This window comes from Podarcis liolepis, assembly GCF_965112155.1.
Source record: "Podarcis liolepis genome assembly, chromosome: 12".
Classification (NCBI taxonomy): Eukaryota; Metazoa; Chordata; class Lepidosauria; order Squamata; family Lacertidae; genus Podarcis; species Podarcis liolepis.
The window spans coordinates 16,469,304-16,486,917 of NC_139563.1; the positions used below are offsets into that span (position 1 = coordinate 16,469,304).

A 17,614-nucleotide genomic window follows, 5' to 3' on the forward strand; every position below is an offset into this window, starting at 1 on the left:
CAGGATGTTTCTCCATACCCCATTTACCCCCTTCTTCCTGTGAGGTTGACTTGAGCTAGTGACAGACCAAGATCGCACACTGATCTTCATGGTTGGGTGGGAATTTGAACACAGATCTCCCTGGTCCTAGTCTGACACTCTAAATCACTGCAACATGCTGGCTTGGAAATGTCAGCAGGCCCAAAATGAGCACCCAGATTATTGGCTTGGTATGCTTGTAGAATTCACATAACCCTCTGTTTAAAACAGCTGTCCTGGTTGCCAGTTTGTTTTCAGGCCAATTTAAGGAGCTCACAGTAGTGTTTAAAGCCACAAATATCTGAAAGCCACCTCCTTCCTTACTGGCTCAGTTGGGTGTTAAGAGGTAACCTTCTTAGTAGTTCCACCACCCTCAGAAGTTTGATGGGCTTATGTGTGTGACAAATTCTCTATGCCAGCCCTAAATTGTGGATTTTCTTTCTCATCTTAATTATGTCATTTCTGTCATGTGCCAAAGACACACCATTTTACCCTGATGTTTGACACCTGAGAGAAAGAATTTTTAGGCCCCATCCTGTTCTCTTGATGATCATTTGTTCTAACTGATTTCAATATTGCATTTTTAAATTTTAAAGGTTTATAATCCATCCTGGGTGAAAAGCAAATAAGAAACCAAACAAATACTGTTACCATCGCCACCAACAAATTAGCACATTGGGGGTGACGTCTCTTAAGTGAGCTCATTTAGAAGGAACCGGCATCCACCTCTTCAGACAGATATTTGTGAAGATGTGGGATTCCTTCATGCCTTGACTTCATTTCTTTTAAGAGTTGGGAGAATGGTTCAACACATGCCTTATTTATTTGTTGTACTTAAACGGTTTACATCCTGATTAGCTTCAATCATCTTTAAAGGGTTTACAAAGATGTCTTTAACAGGACCGTGATAGTATCTCCAGTCCAGGTTGACTTAAAAATAAAAAAACTCAGGTTCAGAAATCTCTTAAGAAAACATGAATGCACTCTGGCCAATTGTGGAATGGCTTTGTAACCTTAAAAGCTCCAGTAGTGCAGAACCATTGACTAGCCCATAAATAAATTTGTTCCTTGAAATAGAACTTGCTACCTTCTGACATTTTAGTTGGCCCAACTCCTAATCAAGACAATACACCACCCTAATGTTAATTTGGAATTTCCTCTTCCCCTGTCATGGACCATCATGACTAATTGCCATTTCTATAAGTTCAGCATCTCTTTAAAAGTCTGCCTGATAGCAACAGCAACCTGAGTAAATACTAGTAGGGAACACGGTTACTCCCCTCTATGACATCTTTGTCCTAATAGCTAAACATGTTACCACTGAAGCCCGATGGACATATAACTCTATCCTGCCTATGTTTACACAATCCACTGAGTTCAACAAGACGCTCCCCAGGAAGTGTGCATATGATGGGGCCTTCCAGATGTTTTTACCTGCAACTCCCATCATCCTCAGACCACATGGTCAATGGTCTCAGGAATGATGGGAGTTGTAGTGCAACAAGATGTGGAAGGCACCATGTTGGCTACCCCCAAAGGCAATCTCTTTGCCAATTCCAAGGTGAAGGGAATTCCATCTCTCTTTTATTCATGGTGGCAGGGAAGCAGCTGCCCATTATTTAGAAGCTGAAGATATTATCAAGATCAGGTCAATGGAAACAAAAACGCAGTGGCTGCTGGCAACCTTATAGAATTTATTATTCACTCATTTGTTCCGCTTTATAGCTGGTCTATCCCAAAGGCTCAGGCTGGATAACAGCAATTTTATTGAAAAACAAAAGAGAAAGATTCCTGTCCCTTTAGGCTCATAATCTAACAATTTAGTAACTGGAACGTGTTTTTAATTAGCTGATTATCCATCAGGCACAAGGCATTTATGTTTAGAAATCTTTAAAACAGCCACGTTACATTAGGAGCTTTATGTCTACAGCTCGGCCCTCTGACTTGCCATTTCGGTTAACATTTACAAATGGACCCCACTTCGTCTGAAGAGTTTCTCCACCATGTCTAACTTGGTAAACAGGAGACGATATGACCTGAAGCTGGCTGTGATTCATTTAGAACAGCAGGATGCGAAAAATGTTACAGGGTTTATGTGTGTGTGTGGAGCTGAGAATCCCTTCTGGGCGGAGAAGGGTCAATCCATCCCTCTCTGCAGGAGATGTCTGCAGCCTGCCATACTTACCAGTCAGCCAGTGCCATCTTCTGGAGACCAATGAGGGCTGGATACCGTGTCCCAGCGGAAAGGGTTTCAGGGGCAGGGCAGTCCTGCCGAGAACCAATCCTACAGTCAGAACTTTATTAGCAGACGCCAACTTTAAAAGAGGTTTAGACAAATTCCTGGATGACAAGGCTATCAACAATTGCAAGCCATGATGGGTATGTTCTGCCTCCACTGCTATAGCTAGAAGGGCCTCTGGTCTGACTCAGTATAAGGAAGCTTCCTATGTTTTCATATCTGCCAGAAAAAAATGGGACATCCAATTTTTTTCGAGCAAGATCACAGTGGCCATTTGGGGAGCTGCAATCCTGTGGACTCTCATGCCTCATTCTGCCAGGGGCTGGACTGAGGAGGAATGGTGGGAGCTGCCCTCCCCTTCTCCTGAACTTTCCCAAGGGTAGGATGACAGTATTGATTTAGAACAGTGGTTTGCAGAAGGGTATAGTCCAGAGAGATACTGGGTGAGGAACAGCTAGAAGAGGAAACACCAGGAGAGAGACTGCTGGCAGATTCCGTGTCCTTGGACAGCATTCCTGACCCCTTCCCCTTTGCCTAAAACTAGATGGGCTTTGAGAGTGATAGAACTCCCAAAGCTCAGCAGCAACGGGCTCAGATTACCCGATGTAGGAGTGACGTAGATTAATGAGGACGAAGAGGGTGAGCCTTTACTGGAAGCAATGCCATTTCTAGAGAGTTGTGCATTCCTTTGTCTCTCACTGTGATTATTAAAGAAACTAACCGGTAAGGACGCTGCTTTCGTTCTTACCAGATTCCCCGAAGCCTGACACATTCTCATCCTGAAAAAGTGATTTTTTGTGTGGGCACAATCTTGCATGGCACCCAAAACACACATGAGACCAAGGCATGGGTCACAAGATTCACTTGGGGGCATGTCCTGGAAGAAGCATGGCCTGGTTGGGGGTCTGAAAAAGTTGGATGGTATGTGTTCCTTATATGGCTCCCCTTCTTTCCCATACTGCTGCAAGAGACACTGATGAGACCCAGACACTTGATGCTACCACTAGCTAAATCCCCACCTGCTTTGTTTAGCTTCTTTGTTTAGCTTCTAGCCTGATGAAGACGAGGGAAGGTTCTGTGGCTGAGTGGAAGAGCATCTGCCTTGCATGTAGAAGACACTTGGTTCAAACCTGGTCTCAAGGTAGGTCTGGGAAAGACTGCTGCCTGAGACCCTGGAGAACCACTACCAGCCAGTTTAGATAGTCCTGAGTTAAATGCATCAATGGCCCAAATCAGTACAGTAGTACCTCAGAAGTCGAATGCCTTGCAAGTCGAATGTTTTGGCTCCCGAACACCGCAAACCTGGAAGTGAGTGTTCCAGTTAGAGAACATTCTTTGGAACCCAAATGTTCAGCGTGGGTCCCGCAGCTTCCGATTGGCTGCAGGAGCTTCCTGCAGCCAATCGGAAGTCGTGCCTTGGTTTCCAGATGTTTTGGAAGTCGAACAGACTTCCGGAATGGATTCTGCTCGACTTCCAAGGTACGACTGTATAAGGCAGCTTTCCTATTGTCCTATGTTAAGAGATCTGGAGAACTTGCAAACTATTGCTCTTTTTGGGAAGTTTTGGCTATCTTAATAAAGATACGGCTGCAATATTTGGTGGTTGGTTTTTCGGTGTGTGTGGTTCTTTGATTTTTTTTGCATTTTTCTTACAGGACAACACAGCTATCTTTCCTTCATTTCCCCCTCGTCTCTGTTGGTTTTCAGTAGAGGTATCAGACTTCAATGTCCTAGCAGCTTAACTGGAAGCTTAGATATTTACAATAAAAATAGTTCCAATATTCCACACCCCTCCCCTTTAATGGTTCTTTTTTCATTATCTGGACAAATGGTTTCAATGAATACGATGGCTTTGAAATACAATCTGCTCCACTTATACTGTCCCGGCTTAATTTAGCCAGCTGTTGGGGCCATCCAAAAGCTAGAATTTATTCCTGCTTTCATTAGGTCCCATGAAAAAAAAGATTATCCAGCTAAAAGCAATCTAAACACAGGGTATTAATAATGCCCAATAAAAAGGTGTTTTCATAAACAACCCATCACATAATTTAAAACTGGCTATGGCAAAGGCATGATCTATGTTAGAAACTTGCTTATTGTGACATGTCGTACATATATCCAATTTAAAACCCATCATTTACAAGCATTAATATTAGCAGTAAAAACACAGCCTGAAAAATCTCATCGCTATACTTGGAGAGTTTGCTTCTGCTGTAAGTCATGGCTCTGAATGGAGAGTTAATTGAACAATTCTTGGAAATGCACCACAAGATGAAATTTTTCATTTTCCTAGTGGTTGGACCAGATTTATCAAATTTCAGTGAGGATGGGAATCCCACCACCACTCTTTGTTTTCCACCAGCTTTTTAAAACATGTTTAGATGAGGGGCAAATTTCTGTCTTCACTTTCCTTCTTCCCCAAGATCAAAGGAAGTTAAAAGAAGTGCTGGTAACTTTATATGTACAGATGTTCAGTCTTGGGTACTATATTTTTTTATTGTAGACTTCTGGAATGTCTTCTGTGGAACCATTCATCTATGTATTTCCATTCCACTTTATTGAACTATAAAAGCAGCTAATCAAGAAATGCAACACCTATTATCTAAACAGTTTTTATAGGTGTGTTTGGCTTGAACGAACACCATAATTTAATTCCTATATCCTTCCCAATTGGTGCTGGATCTCATCAATGAAATGGCATCTGGCCTACGTAAGGAGTTTCATGGGACGTTTCCCAAGGAAAGCAAATGCCAAAGAATGCAACTTCATAGATGAGATTCTTACAGAACAAAACTGCCTGGGAAAGTCCCATGGCAATCACTAACACTGACTGCTAACGAGCAGCAGGTAGAATTAAGATTTTGGTATAAAGAGCGTAAGAAGAGCCTTCTGAATCAGAGACCCATCTTGTCCATCATCCAGATTCATAATGGCCAACCAGATGCCCAAGGGGGGGGGCAGAGTGCAATTCCATGCAACTGGTTCTGCAAGAATCTCATAGACCACAGAGCCCTCTAGGTCTTCTCTGTTCTGCTTCATGGAAGGCTTTTGGTTTTTGGTCACAGAAAGTTCATTGCTGCTTCCTGGTGCAAGATTCTTCCAGCACCTAGGATGTTAGCCAGCTCCCTTCAAACGAACAACCAACCAACCAACCAACCAACCAACCACTCTATCATCTTCGTCCACTTCCAGTTGTTTTCAAGTCCCCATTCAAAGTGTCGGTGGTGTAGCATGGGCCAATCCCAACTTTTCTTGAAACTTACTTCAGCATTGACAACGGAACAGAGTCCTCCACCACACCCTGTGGAAGCATGCTAGCTTAAGGGCTGCAGGGCAGGCTACATAACACATATTTCTAGCCCTCAGAATTCGCCGCCCGAGGCAGCTGCCTCACTCTGCCTCATGGAAAGGCTGACCCTGACTTGGAACACCACACTGTTCAGTGATGGCAGCCCAGACATTCAGTTGTGGCTTTCACTTCCTTCAGACAATTCCTAGGCCAGCAGGAATCTTTGCATGGTGGAGAAATCAATGGCTCTGACCCAATTTGTGCAATTCTGCTCTCTCAAAAAGGGGGCAAAATGATGTCGCCCATCTTTTGGGGAGATGTTATCATGTGGAGATACCCCACTGCAAGAAGAATCAAGCCATGCATCTCCCCCCTTTCCTGAAGTCTTGCAAACCATGTCCATTCAACCAACTTTTCCCATGGAGAGCTTTGTCACACATGATGAGTCCTGCATTATGGTGAAGCAGAGATGTCCCCACTCCATCTTCATATGAAGCCTCCACACGGAGACTCTCAGCAACCTTGTAAACGTCTGGACTGGCCCATAGAAGGTTGCGCATCAAGACAAATGCACAACTGGGTGAATCTATCCTGTGTGTCGAAAGGCATATGAGGTTGCCACCTTGCTGAAGGCTAAGTGGGTCGGGGTGTGGGAAACACAACTGCACTGCCTTGGTTTCCATGACTGGAGGAAAAATGGGTGTGATATTGAGGCATCAGGCATAAGCCTGCATTTTATTAATGTTTGATCAGGACTTGTATATTAGAGAGAGCCTAAAAGATTTTCAAATGTTTCAATGCCAGGCAGAGAAAACCTTGGCCATTCTCCTAAGACAAGGGGCCCCTTTTTGATTGATAGCAGAAAGCAATTCTCAAAGTCGTAAAAGCTGAAATTACAGACTAAAAGCAGGACATTGACCCTACATGTTACAGAAGATAACAAAGGCAGAGATAAATATAATTAGGAATGGGCAAATAGTAAAATGATACCATGGGCCTCTCTTAAACCTTGAGCTGTATTTTCTAAGGCCAGAGGTAAATGGGAGAAAAAACATCTAGCTGACAGAGAAAGAGAGGCTTTTTGGGAAGTCTTTTTAAAGCATCTAGCTGGGAAGTCTTTTTAAAAGCTGTTTCTTCCTTAAACAGATAATGGGAAAAGCAGCTTGCTGAAGGGGGGGAGGCTTCTTCTGAAACTGTTTTAAACTGAGTCCTTTTCTTTCTTTCTCTCTCTACTTTAAAAAGGCCTTATTCCTTTTAAGAGGCTATCTGTGTTGTGTATTAAATATGTTGGCTTAAATGTAATTATGCAAAGGATTTAACAAATGCTAGAAGAGTTGTATTTATCTTGAAATTAAGTCAGCCACCAGTCCAGCCTCTTGCCAGACAAGAAGACGCCATCAAATGCTGTCCTGATATATTAGCTGTCAGACATTTGTTTAGAAACCTTCAAATGAAGGATATCTTTCAATGTTGATGTGAAACTCAAGATCCTTGACATATGTTTAAGATAAAAATTTAAGATTAACCATTTGTTTTAGAAGGCAATAGGGCAGGGAGGGCAAGAGGTGAGCTGGTAATTAAGATTCCTTGTTGAGACACATGTAAGATATATTACTACTTATTTGTCATTTATAGATGTAACAATATATAGCTGTTTGTCTTCCATATAAGGACAGAAGGATATGGGTGTATCTTTTTGTGATTGGTTATAGCAATCAGCCAATAGGAAATCCAACCAGGCTGATTGGACAGAGGCAGCCCAAGGAGGAGCAAAGGGGGCTGGATTAAGGGAATATAAGTGCTGGCCATAATGGCAGGAGGCCAGGCCAGAGCTTGGTAACCATATACCACTGTGCCTCTCATTTATTTGTCTGACAAATAAATAATTATTTTAAATTCTCTATTGCTGCGTTGAATATTTCATTCCAGCTAAGCGTTAACCACAAGCAGGGTGCTACATTTTAAATGTAAGAAAACAAAACAAGGAAACCTGCACCTGCTCTGTCTGGAAGAGCAGGAATTACCTGGGTCACATAGAGATTACATGAGGAAAAATAAAAGCTACATGAAGAATACAGAAGGCTGAGACCCCAAACTTCGTTGTTTCTTTGGATTCAACTTACTCGCTATTTGTTATGCTCATTAAAGTCTTCCTGCAAAAGCTCCTGCAGGCACAGTAAATGAAAGATCATAAATAACAAAACTGCGGCGGTTATATTTCTTAAGACAAAGATGGCTGTAGCAGGCTGGATGGAAGCCAGTCCGTCACCCTCCTGCTCCTCCCCAATTTGGATGGTTAATGCCAGGGCCAGCAGTATCCCTGCGTGAGGCCTCCTTTGTTCACAGAGAATCAAAGCTCTCCTTTTCATTACCTAATAGTTATTCATAAAGCATATTAACCCATTATTATTTAAATAAGAGCCCTTGGAGGCTTCTCTTGGCTGATTTGGATCTACAGATGCAGCTTTGCTTTAGGAATATAGATACATCTCTCTCTCTCATATTCTCTCTCCATAAACTGGAGATGTCAGCGCAACATATGTGTAATGCTCTTGCAAATACCATAATTACAACCCATTTGTCAACAGATGACAACTTTAATAACTGCCGTACACCCATCGTTTGAAGTGTCTACATATTTCTTAAATAAATGTTGATTGAAAAATTTACTGTTGCGGCAATATGGCTTAGAATGGCTTGGGATTTCTCTCTCTCCCTTCCCTCTCCCCTCCTCCTTCGCCATTACCTCCTTCTTTTGGCTCATTATAGGCCGTAAGCTTGCCTATAAAATGAAAACATATGGGCACACCAGAAAAGAGTCCAGGCCGGCGTTTCATGCGGTCCAAGTCTCGCGGAGTAAATGGCTGATTTAGGTCTGCTTCAGCTGGGTCAAACAAAGTTCATGGATGTGGGGCAATTACCTCATACCTGACATTATAAAGCTCCTTTGGATTTCCCATTGGCACGTGAGAAAGGGCAGGCAGGGACAGGCTGCCTGCCTCAGTTCAGCAGGAGCCGCCACTCAGAACATGGCTCATACAGAAGAATAGAAATAACATTACACCTGCTTCTCATGACCAGATTAAATACACCTGAGTTTTAGAGAACAGAGTCCTATTGTGATGGCCTGGGACTCGGATTCAGACTCAGAGCCAGAGGAATCTCAGTCCGCACTGGATCCTCTAGTATATACTGAGTCAGACCACTGGCCAATTTACCTCTGGATTGTCTACCCTGGCTAGCAGTGGTTTTCCATGGTTTTCAGGTGTGATAGCCTGGGACTCAGCCTCGGACTCGGAACCAGAGGAGTCTCAGTCCACACCAGATCCATTGCCTCAGGCGGCATCTGGACCAAGTCTGGGGCCTGATTCTGAAGAGCCCCAGTTCCCCTGCAACAAGCACCAGCTGGGCCAAGTCAGGGGCCTGAGCCTGCCCTGGCTCCAGATGCAGGGATTACCTCATTGCCTTCAGCTGGGCCATCACTTACAGCTGCTCCACTACCAGTAGGGTCAGGAGAGGCTGAGGTGGCCTCTGGGTCTAGTAACCCACCGACATCTCCCGAGCTGCTTTCCATATTTCGTTTCATTTCGTGCATTTGTAAGTCACTTTTCCCAGCTAAATAAGTAAATCGCTTTCCAAAATAATACAAAACGCTTACTAACACCTCTAGGTTTCATTAGCCTCAGCGGAAATCGCAGGGTATTCAATTATCTGTTGGAAAATGCTATAAATTATTATCATTCAATACAGTCGTACCTTGGTTCTTGAACGGAATCTGTTCTGGAAGTCCGTTCAACTTCTGAAAACCAAGGTGTGGCTTCTGATTGGCTGCAGGAGCTCCCTACACTCAGTCGGAAGCCTCGGAAGCCGTGTTGGATGTTTTTTGGAAGCCAAACATCCAACACGGCTTCCGAGGCTTCCGACTGAGTGTAGGGAGCTCCTGCAGCCAATCAGAAGCCACACCTTGGTTTTCAGAAGTTGAACGGACTTCCAGAACAGATTCCGTTCAAGAACCAAGGTACGACTGTATTGAATGATAATAATTTATAGCATTTTCCAACAGATAATTGAATACCCTGCGATTTCCGCTGAGGCTAATGAAACCTAGAGGTGTTAGTAAGCGTTTTGTATTATTTTGGAAAGCGATTTACTTATTTAGCTGGGAAAAGTGACTTACAAATGCACGAAATGAAACGAAATATGGAAAGCATGTCACCGACATATTTGTAGTGAATATTGTTAGCTGAAATCCTTTCAATTTTCTCCTACGTGCCTGATAGCCAATAGAAGTGCGGACATTTATCAGACTTTATTCCCCATTCATGTATCCAAACGTTAAGGTGATTATAGACAAATTGATCTACAAGTCTGACTTATGAATGGTTCAATACACATCTAGACAGACCAATCAGTCACCACAACCTCCTTCAGCTCGCTTGCTAATTCTTTCTTTTACTAGGGCATTGCAGACAGCAATCATGACACCAGATTTGCTTTCCATGAGCAAATTTAATCAGGGCTGAGTTCAAGCAGGCATGGGGAACGTGAGGGTCTCTGGGCGTCCTTGCATCATAACTCCCACTAGCCCCAGCCAGCAGGTCAGTCAGGAGAAGGTGGAGTCTACTAGTGTCTAGAGACTCATGAGTTCTCCAGCCCTTCCTTAGAAGCAGGTGGGAGCACCCCACACCCTGGGATTCTTGGAAAATCATTGTGTGAAACAATACGTCATCAGAAACCAGTTATGAGTTTTGGATAATGGCTGGTTGCCAGAATTCTGCTTTACTGTCCTCCCCACAACCCAAAGTAGAACTTGCATTTCCTGCTAATATTGAGTCAGATGAGACTTAACGTTGTTCCCCTGGAAATTGGTGGGCAAATTTAGCTTTGATTTCAGCAGGGAGATTGCAGAGTACAGTGGTACCTCAGGTTACAGATGCCCCAGGTTACAGACTCCACTAGCCCTGAAATAGTACCTCAGGTTAAGAACTTTGCTTCAGGATGAGAACAGAAATCGTGCCGCGGCAGCAGCGGGAGGCCCCATTGGCTAAAGTGGTACCTCAGGTTAAGAACAGTTTCTGGTTAAGAACGGACCTCCGGAATGAATTAAGTTCTTAACCCGAGGTACCACTGTATGCTCCTAATTTGTGAGAAAACATAGGTTTTCCAGCAGTTCCCAGGTGTAGCCCTGCGAATGCCAAGTAACGGAGTTGAGAAACGCACATGAAGGAAACCTATTATGCTCAGCAGAGAATCTTTTATTATATTGTTATGAGTTTTTTGGGGGGTGGGTGAGTGGGGAGGAAGTAGGCTGTATGAGAGACCCTCCTAACCCCTGGATCAAACAAGTATTAAAATATAAGCCAGGCTAGCTTGCTGCGTTGAGGTGATAGCCTGGGTGATGGGCCATTAAGGGAACAAAGGAAGTGGCTCTGTGCCAGAAATTAAATGGGTGGGCATTCCTCCCACAACTGTTAGTTAGTTAGAAAGACAAAAGACCAGAGTGGAGACCTGAGTGATATGAGTTAGAAGCTGGGTGCAAAAGCAGCAGGCTGGAGAAGGGGTGCGGAGAGAGAGTGAGTGAGTGAGAGAGAGGCCCAATTTCTACTGGAATCCAAGGCTGTGGCTATGAGAGAAGCAGGACATTTATGGAGTGAGCCCTCCATCATAGGCTCAGGTTGTATATATGTGTAAATAAACTATATATCAAAAAGCACCACTCTCTCTGCTATGCTTCATTCCAAAGGAAACATGAACCCTCAGTTAGTGCCAGGAAACCCTTAAATCTCAAACCGCTCAGAGATCGGGGTGGCACACGCAACAATATTGTGCGGGCAATGTATGCTTAAATAAGGATGTGCAGAGCCCACGCAGCGACATCCATTCTTGGTAACAAAGGCATTTTAACCAAGGACGAAGAACAAAGCGGGAGCGATTGCGGAATGAGCTCTTGGAGCAATTATTAAATGCCTAGCCTTGGAAACAGGTTTTTTTAAAGGCGGGAAAAAAATCAAGAGGAGAGCCTATTGTGTCATTGTATATAGCATTTTCATTATTCCCTGGCAGAGCCAATATTTCCAGCACTTTAGAGGAGCTAATGGATCACACCCAGCTGTGCACATTCAAGGAGTGCATTGGGGGAGGGGGAGATTGTGAGGTGTTGCGAGTTCCATTGTTTGTGCTACAATCTGCTCTTTTTTAGGAACAGGGAAGGGGGCGATTGAGTCCTTTAATTGGCAAAGGGGTCCTAGTAATAGGTTGCTATTGTACGAAAGTGTAGCCGTCAAGTGTTCTGAAGGCCCCATAGTAGGTTTCGTTCCCAGCTGTAAGGAAGAGTTTTCACTTTACTATGAGGGAAGGGCAATTCTGTCAATTTCAGCTTCTCGGTTTCTGATTCTTCCATTTTTAACGTCAGCTTCTCAACGTTTACATATCTGTGGGCAAATTCTTCTTTGGAATGTTCTAAGGAAAATCCACCAGCCTTTTAGTGTGAATTTCTCTTGTTAGCCATGTTTCTATGCGTTTCCTCCTAACGGATTGGAAAAACAAGACACGGCATGAAAATGTGTCTATCCATAACGGGGGGCAAAGCTTTCTTCCCACTGTCCCTAAGCTGCCCCCTTGATTTCCCCTCTTGCATCCCAACACCCTCTCCACCTCCTTTGCTGCCAGGGAAGGGCAGCTGCTAAATGGAATGGCTGCTTTGCTTGTGCAAAGATGAATAAAAGGATGGGCAGATGCAGCTTCTTGAGACCAGAACAGAGTATTCACTCTAGGAGACACAAGAGGAACCTGCAACAAAATGCTGCAGTGCGGAGTGCTCGTCGTTCAGGATTCTAATGAATCCATTCCTTTCTCACTACTACTTACCACAGTTTTCAACCCCCCCCCCAACAGTCAGCCAGCCCTCCACACTGTATATGCCCAATCCTAATGGGACATTTCCATCATTGGGGGTGGGGGTTGGGGGCTTTTGGGGGGGTACCTATGCAAACAAGGATTTTCCCAAGCCTGTGATTTCCTCCCCTTTCTGTGCATGGATACCAGTGTCGGATTTATGTGTAAACTAAACAAGGTATAGCTTAGGGCCCCACTCTCTTGGCCCCCCCCCAAAAAAAACCTAAAGAAAACAACAACCTGGATGTACATTTCCAAAATAAAAGATAAAAAAATGAATAAAATAAAACCTACATACAGCAACAGTGGCAAATGGCTTTAGATACCTGTTAGGTCCATAAATTACCATATAGCATATATTCAACACAAAAAACAGTGACAATTTGTTGCTGACATATAAAGGGCCCCATTACCTTCAGTAGCTTAGGGCCTCATCAAACCTAAATCTGGCCCTGATGGATACTGCTAGCCTTGAAACAACATTCACAGCCGGAACACCAGATAATAGAGCAGAGGTGACCTTGAGCCTAAGCACCAAATTTGGTCCTCTAGACCTCTCTACCTGGCCCTCACGACTTGTTCACAATACTTCTCCTTAGACCACACCTCTCGTTGGTCCTCCTTAGGTGTTTTTGCCAGTGTGAAATACCCCTTGCTTGCTTGGATACAGGAAAGAAAAGGCGTTGGATTATGTGCCAAACCAGCCCCCAGCACAATGGCAACATTTGCGTTTGTTGCCCCTCCCACTTTTGCCTTTGGCCCCGCCCACCACTGGTACGTGGCTCCCAGAAGATTGCCCAGCAGGGAATGTGGCCCTCAGTTTGAAAATGCTTTCCTACCTATGGTATAGAGGAAATGTTTTCCAGTCCTCACCCAGGCACTCCTTTCCCATTCAGCTTCTGTCCCTGAAGATTGCTACGATCGCCTTCCCTACCTGAGCAAGTTGAATGGAGGTGACATCATCCTTGTTTCATGGAGACAATAGCTTCCTCCTTCCCTTTCATTTTTTTGTACTGGGCAGATGGTGAAGCATGCATGTAAACAAGTTAGATCACCAAATATTGATTTTTCATGGCCTGTATTATATTTTGCATCTTTCAGCAAGAGTTTACTTTGCAACCAAGCCAAAATTTGCTAACAAGCACATGATGTGATGCGGCCCAGTGGGCAGGGAAGAGAAGACAATTGCTTGATTCACTCGCGATAAATACCTTCTGAGGTACCTATTGTTTAGGGCTCCTGGATCCATTGAAGAGACAGCTGAAATGCTAATAAATGACATCACCCTCTGTGACTGCAAAGAACACACGGGACAAGGTAAAATATCCATTTACCTCAGGATCACACTAAACCTCTGCAAACAGACCACATATTATAAAGCAATTGCAAAGAGAAGTTCATATTAAACATACACAGAGAGATCCAGTTACTAGTCATGCCAGCAGCAGCTTTGCCTACTTAATTTCTGCATTTTACTTATTTATTTATAGTTTATTTCATAAAATTCATGCACCACTAGATTGTCACAAAGCCTCAAAGTGGTTTACAAAAAGGAGAAAACAATAAAATTCTCACAAAGAAACAAGATCAACGGCAATAACTTAAGAGAAGTTAAAATAACAACGAACTAGAAACAGATTAAGACTCGTGCCAGGTTTCTAAATATCTGGGTAGGTTTACCTAAACAAATGTGCTTAGTAGGTGCAAAAAAAGTGTACAGTGGTACCTTGGGTTACATACACTTCAGGTTACATACGCTTCAGGTTACAGACTCCGCTAACCCAGAAATAGTGCTTCAGGTTAAGAACTTTGCTTCAGGATGAGAACAGAAATCATGCTCCGGTTGTGCGGCAGCAGCGGGAGGCCCCATTAGCTAAAGTGGTGTTTCAGGTTAAGTACGGACCTCCGGAACGAATTAAGTACTTAACCTGAGGTACCACTGTACAGTGAAAGTGCTTGATATCAATGGGCAGGGAATTAAAAAATGGTGTGTTGCCACGCTAAAATATCAAGTTCTTACAAATGCAGAATGATCTCAAGTGCAGTTCTGCTTTTGTCATATTTTTTAGGATTGTTTGCGTGCTCGCGCACACCAACCCACCCACCCACCAGGCCCGAGGCTTGATTTGGCAATTCACACCAGCCTTGACTGAGACAATCTGGACTTGGCCAAACCAGATCCAGATTGTAAGAAAAGAATGGATTACATTGACTTGGGTTGGGAAACCAAAACAGTTATATTCCATTCTTAAAGCTCTTTGTGTACTCTCTCTCTCCTTTTTAAAGATGAGAGGTATATTAAAAAGAAAAAGAAAATCATTACTAGCCGCTATTACTTTTGAAACTTCAGAGACATAAGAAAGCACTCGGAAAGATTCTTTTGAGGTGGGAACTGCTTCCTTACACACAACTGATGAAAAATAGATTAAAAATTAAACATTTATGACCCGAGAGGAACTGTTCAGAAGACTTTGCTCCGAAGAACATATGTAACAATAAAAGCCAGGCTCTCAGAAAGGGAGTTTTGCCTGTTGTACTTTCTTAATTACCGTGCATGCGAGCTTTTTAAGCCTCTGATAGGGTAATAGCACAGTTGTCAAGTGTATTATTCCCTCGGGGCATTTTCTGTACAAATTCTACAGGGGATGTTCCCATCCTGACAGGCTCAAATGTGGTTTGCATTACCAGTAATGGGAGTTCTGTGCTTCATCCAAAAGGCGAGTACACCCTGGTAATTATAACTAATAATCAACAGGAAAAACCACCTACGTTGCCATAATAATAGTATCGCGAAGACTGGTAATCCGAGTGAAGTGTTTGCTCCATTTCTATTGAGGCAAAATTCAGGTGCGATAGTGGAATTCCTGGATCAAAGCACTGGCACTGCTCAAGCATATATTTTAAATGCAAAGAACCAGAGAATACCTGGGAGAACAAGTAAACAATGAGGTCAAGGGCTCGGTTCCTGAGAAACAAGCCTTCCCCCCCATTCCCAACATCCATTGCAGCAGCCTGCTGATGGAAGAGCCACGTTCTCCTGTTGCCATGGTGATGACAGGTGAGGTCAGTGAAGGCAATGGAAGAGAACAACGGCAGGCTCACCATGTTGACAGGGATGTATCTTCCAGCTTTGCCCCGATTGGAAAACACAAGGGAAGTCGGAAGAGGCAAGCATTGCCTGATGGTAATTAAAGGCAGGAGGTGGCTTCCCAGGGGCCTGGAGCTGGTTGTGGAAAGATCTGTCAGTTTGGTTCTCCTTCTGCATACACACCATCCATTCAAAGCTTCCTCCAAATTTATTTATTTATTCAATGAATTTATAAAAAGGTGAAAAAGGTAAAGGACCCTGGACGGTCAAAGGCGACTATGGGGTTGTGATGCTCATCTTGCTTTCAGGCCGAGGGAGCCGGTGTTTGTCCATGGACAGCTTTCCGGGTCATGTGGCCAGCAGGACTAAACCGCTTCTGGCTCAACAGAACATTGTGACAAGTGCCAGAGCACACGGAAACGCCGTTTAGCTTCCCGTCACAGTGGTACCTATTTATCTACTTGCACTAGTGTGCTTTCGAACTGCTAGGTTGGCAGGAGCTGGGACAGAGCAATGGGAATTCACCTCATCGCGGGGATTTGAACCACCGACCTTCTAATCTGCAAGCCCAAGAGGCTCAGTGGTTTAGACCACAGCACCACCTGCATCCCTACTATTGAATTTATATACCTCCTGTGCCCACAGGTCTCAGGGGAAGAACCACAAAGTACATTATCAAAATAAAAACAACAAAAGCCCAATAATACCTTCCCCCGGAGGGTAATCCTGGGAACTGTATGCTGGGAATTATAGCTCAGTGAGAACTATGGTTCTCAGGATTCTTTGGAGGAAGGCATGTGCTTTAAATGTATGGTGTGAAGGCAGCCTATTGCTCTGCTTTAGTTCAGAGAAACAGAAAACTGAACAATCAGAATAAGCACAAGATTGCTACCCATGTAGCTACAGACATTTTCAGATATCTCTTTTTACATTGATTGTTATTGTAAACCCACACTTGGTTACGTTTCTGTTTTATATCACTTTTGGTCTGGTTTCCCCATCTTCAGAAAAGAACACCATGCGATTTACTTCTGAGTAAATACACAAAGCTGTATGGTGTGTTTAATGCATGAAATTGGCTACCTCTCAACGAGCATTGCCCCATTCTTAGTACAAAGTGACAAAGCTAACAGTCCCTTTGTTATTTATATGGATTTCCTAATTACAAAGCACCTTATGATTTATTGCGAAGGTCGATATTGGAAGAGGCCGAGCCAATCAATATCTCATTATCGGGCCTTCTGTTGCTTCCTGCTCCCCCATCATGCCACCCAATTTCAAAAAAGCGATTTGAAAATCCAAAGGATGAGCCCAACTGAAACATAGCCTCATCATGAATAGTGAGGTGGCCTCACTTTCTATTAAGGAAAAGGCCTACTTCTCATTTAGGTGGTCAAGCTGACCTTGGGTCCCACCACTTCACCCTCCACACTCTTCCGTACAACACCTCCCAAAATAAAAATAGCTCCTGCCACATAGTCAGCAGGAGAGAAGGCTCTAGTATATTGGGGACCCCAAAACACCCACAGAATCTCTTCTTGGGGTGTTTCCACTGAGTGAGGTGTGTTGGGAGGTTGCAACTCAGCTCTAGAGTGTCCTCCCCAGAGAGGCTAGCCTGGCATCCACTCCATATCTGCCAGCATTCCTCAGATGAAAATAGCGACATTTATCATTCCCCCCAATTGACCCTCCTCAACCTCCCATTTTTCTGTCCATCTGTCCTCAAGCATTTCCTATCAGAAGAGGGGCAATTGCCATCACTACCACACCAGTAGTGATGTAAGGAAGTGAGAGCTGGACCACAAAGAAGGCTGATCGCCAAAGAATTGATGATTTTGAATTATGGTGCTAGAAGAGACTCTTGAGAGTCCTATGGACTGCAAGAAGATCAAACCTATCCATTCTTAAGGAAATCAGCCCTGAGTGCTCACTGGAAGGACAGATCCTGAAGCTGAGGCTCCAAAACTTTGGCCACCTCTTGAGAAGAGAAGACTCCCTGGAAAAGACCCTGATGTTGGGAAAGATGGAGGGCACAAGGAGAAGGGGACGACAGAGGACAAGATGGTGGGACTGTGTTCTAGAAGCT

The 17,614-nt window shown here is 43.8% G+C and overlaps 1 long non-coding RNA gene across 1 annotated transcript; it reads right to left on the reverse strand.

Moving 5' to 3' along the window:
* Positions 1-11,754: 11,754 nt before the first annotated feature.
* Positions 11,755-15,461, reverse strand: LOC310689541. Its single transcript, XR_014517469.1, has 2 exons — positions 15,210-15,461; positions 11,755-12,072 (listed from the first exon to the last, which is right to left on the reverse strand). It is a non-coding gene; the product is annotated as an uncharacterized lncRNA (long non-coding RNA).
* Between the last annotated feature and the right edge of the window lie 2,153 nt (positions 15,462-17,614).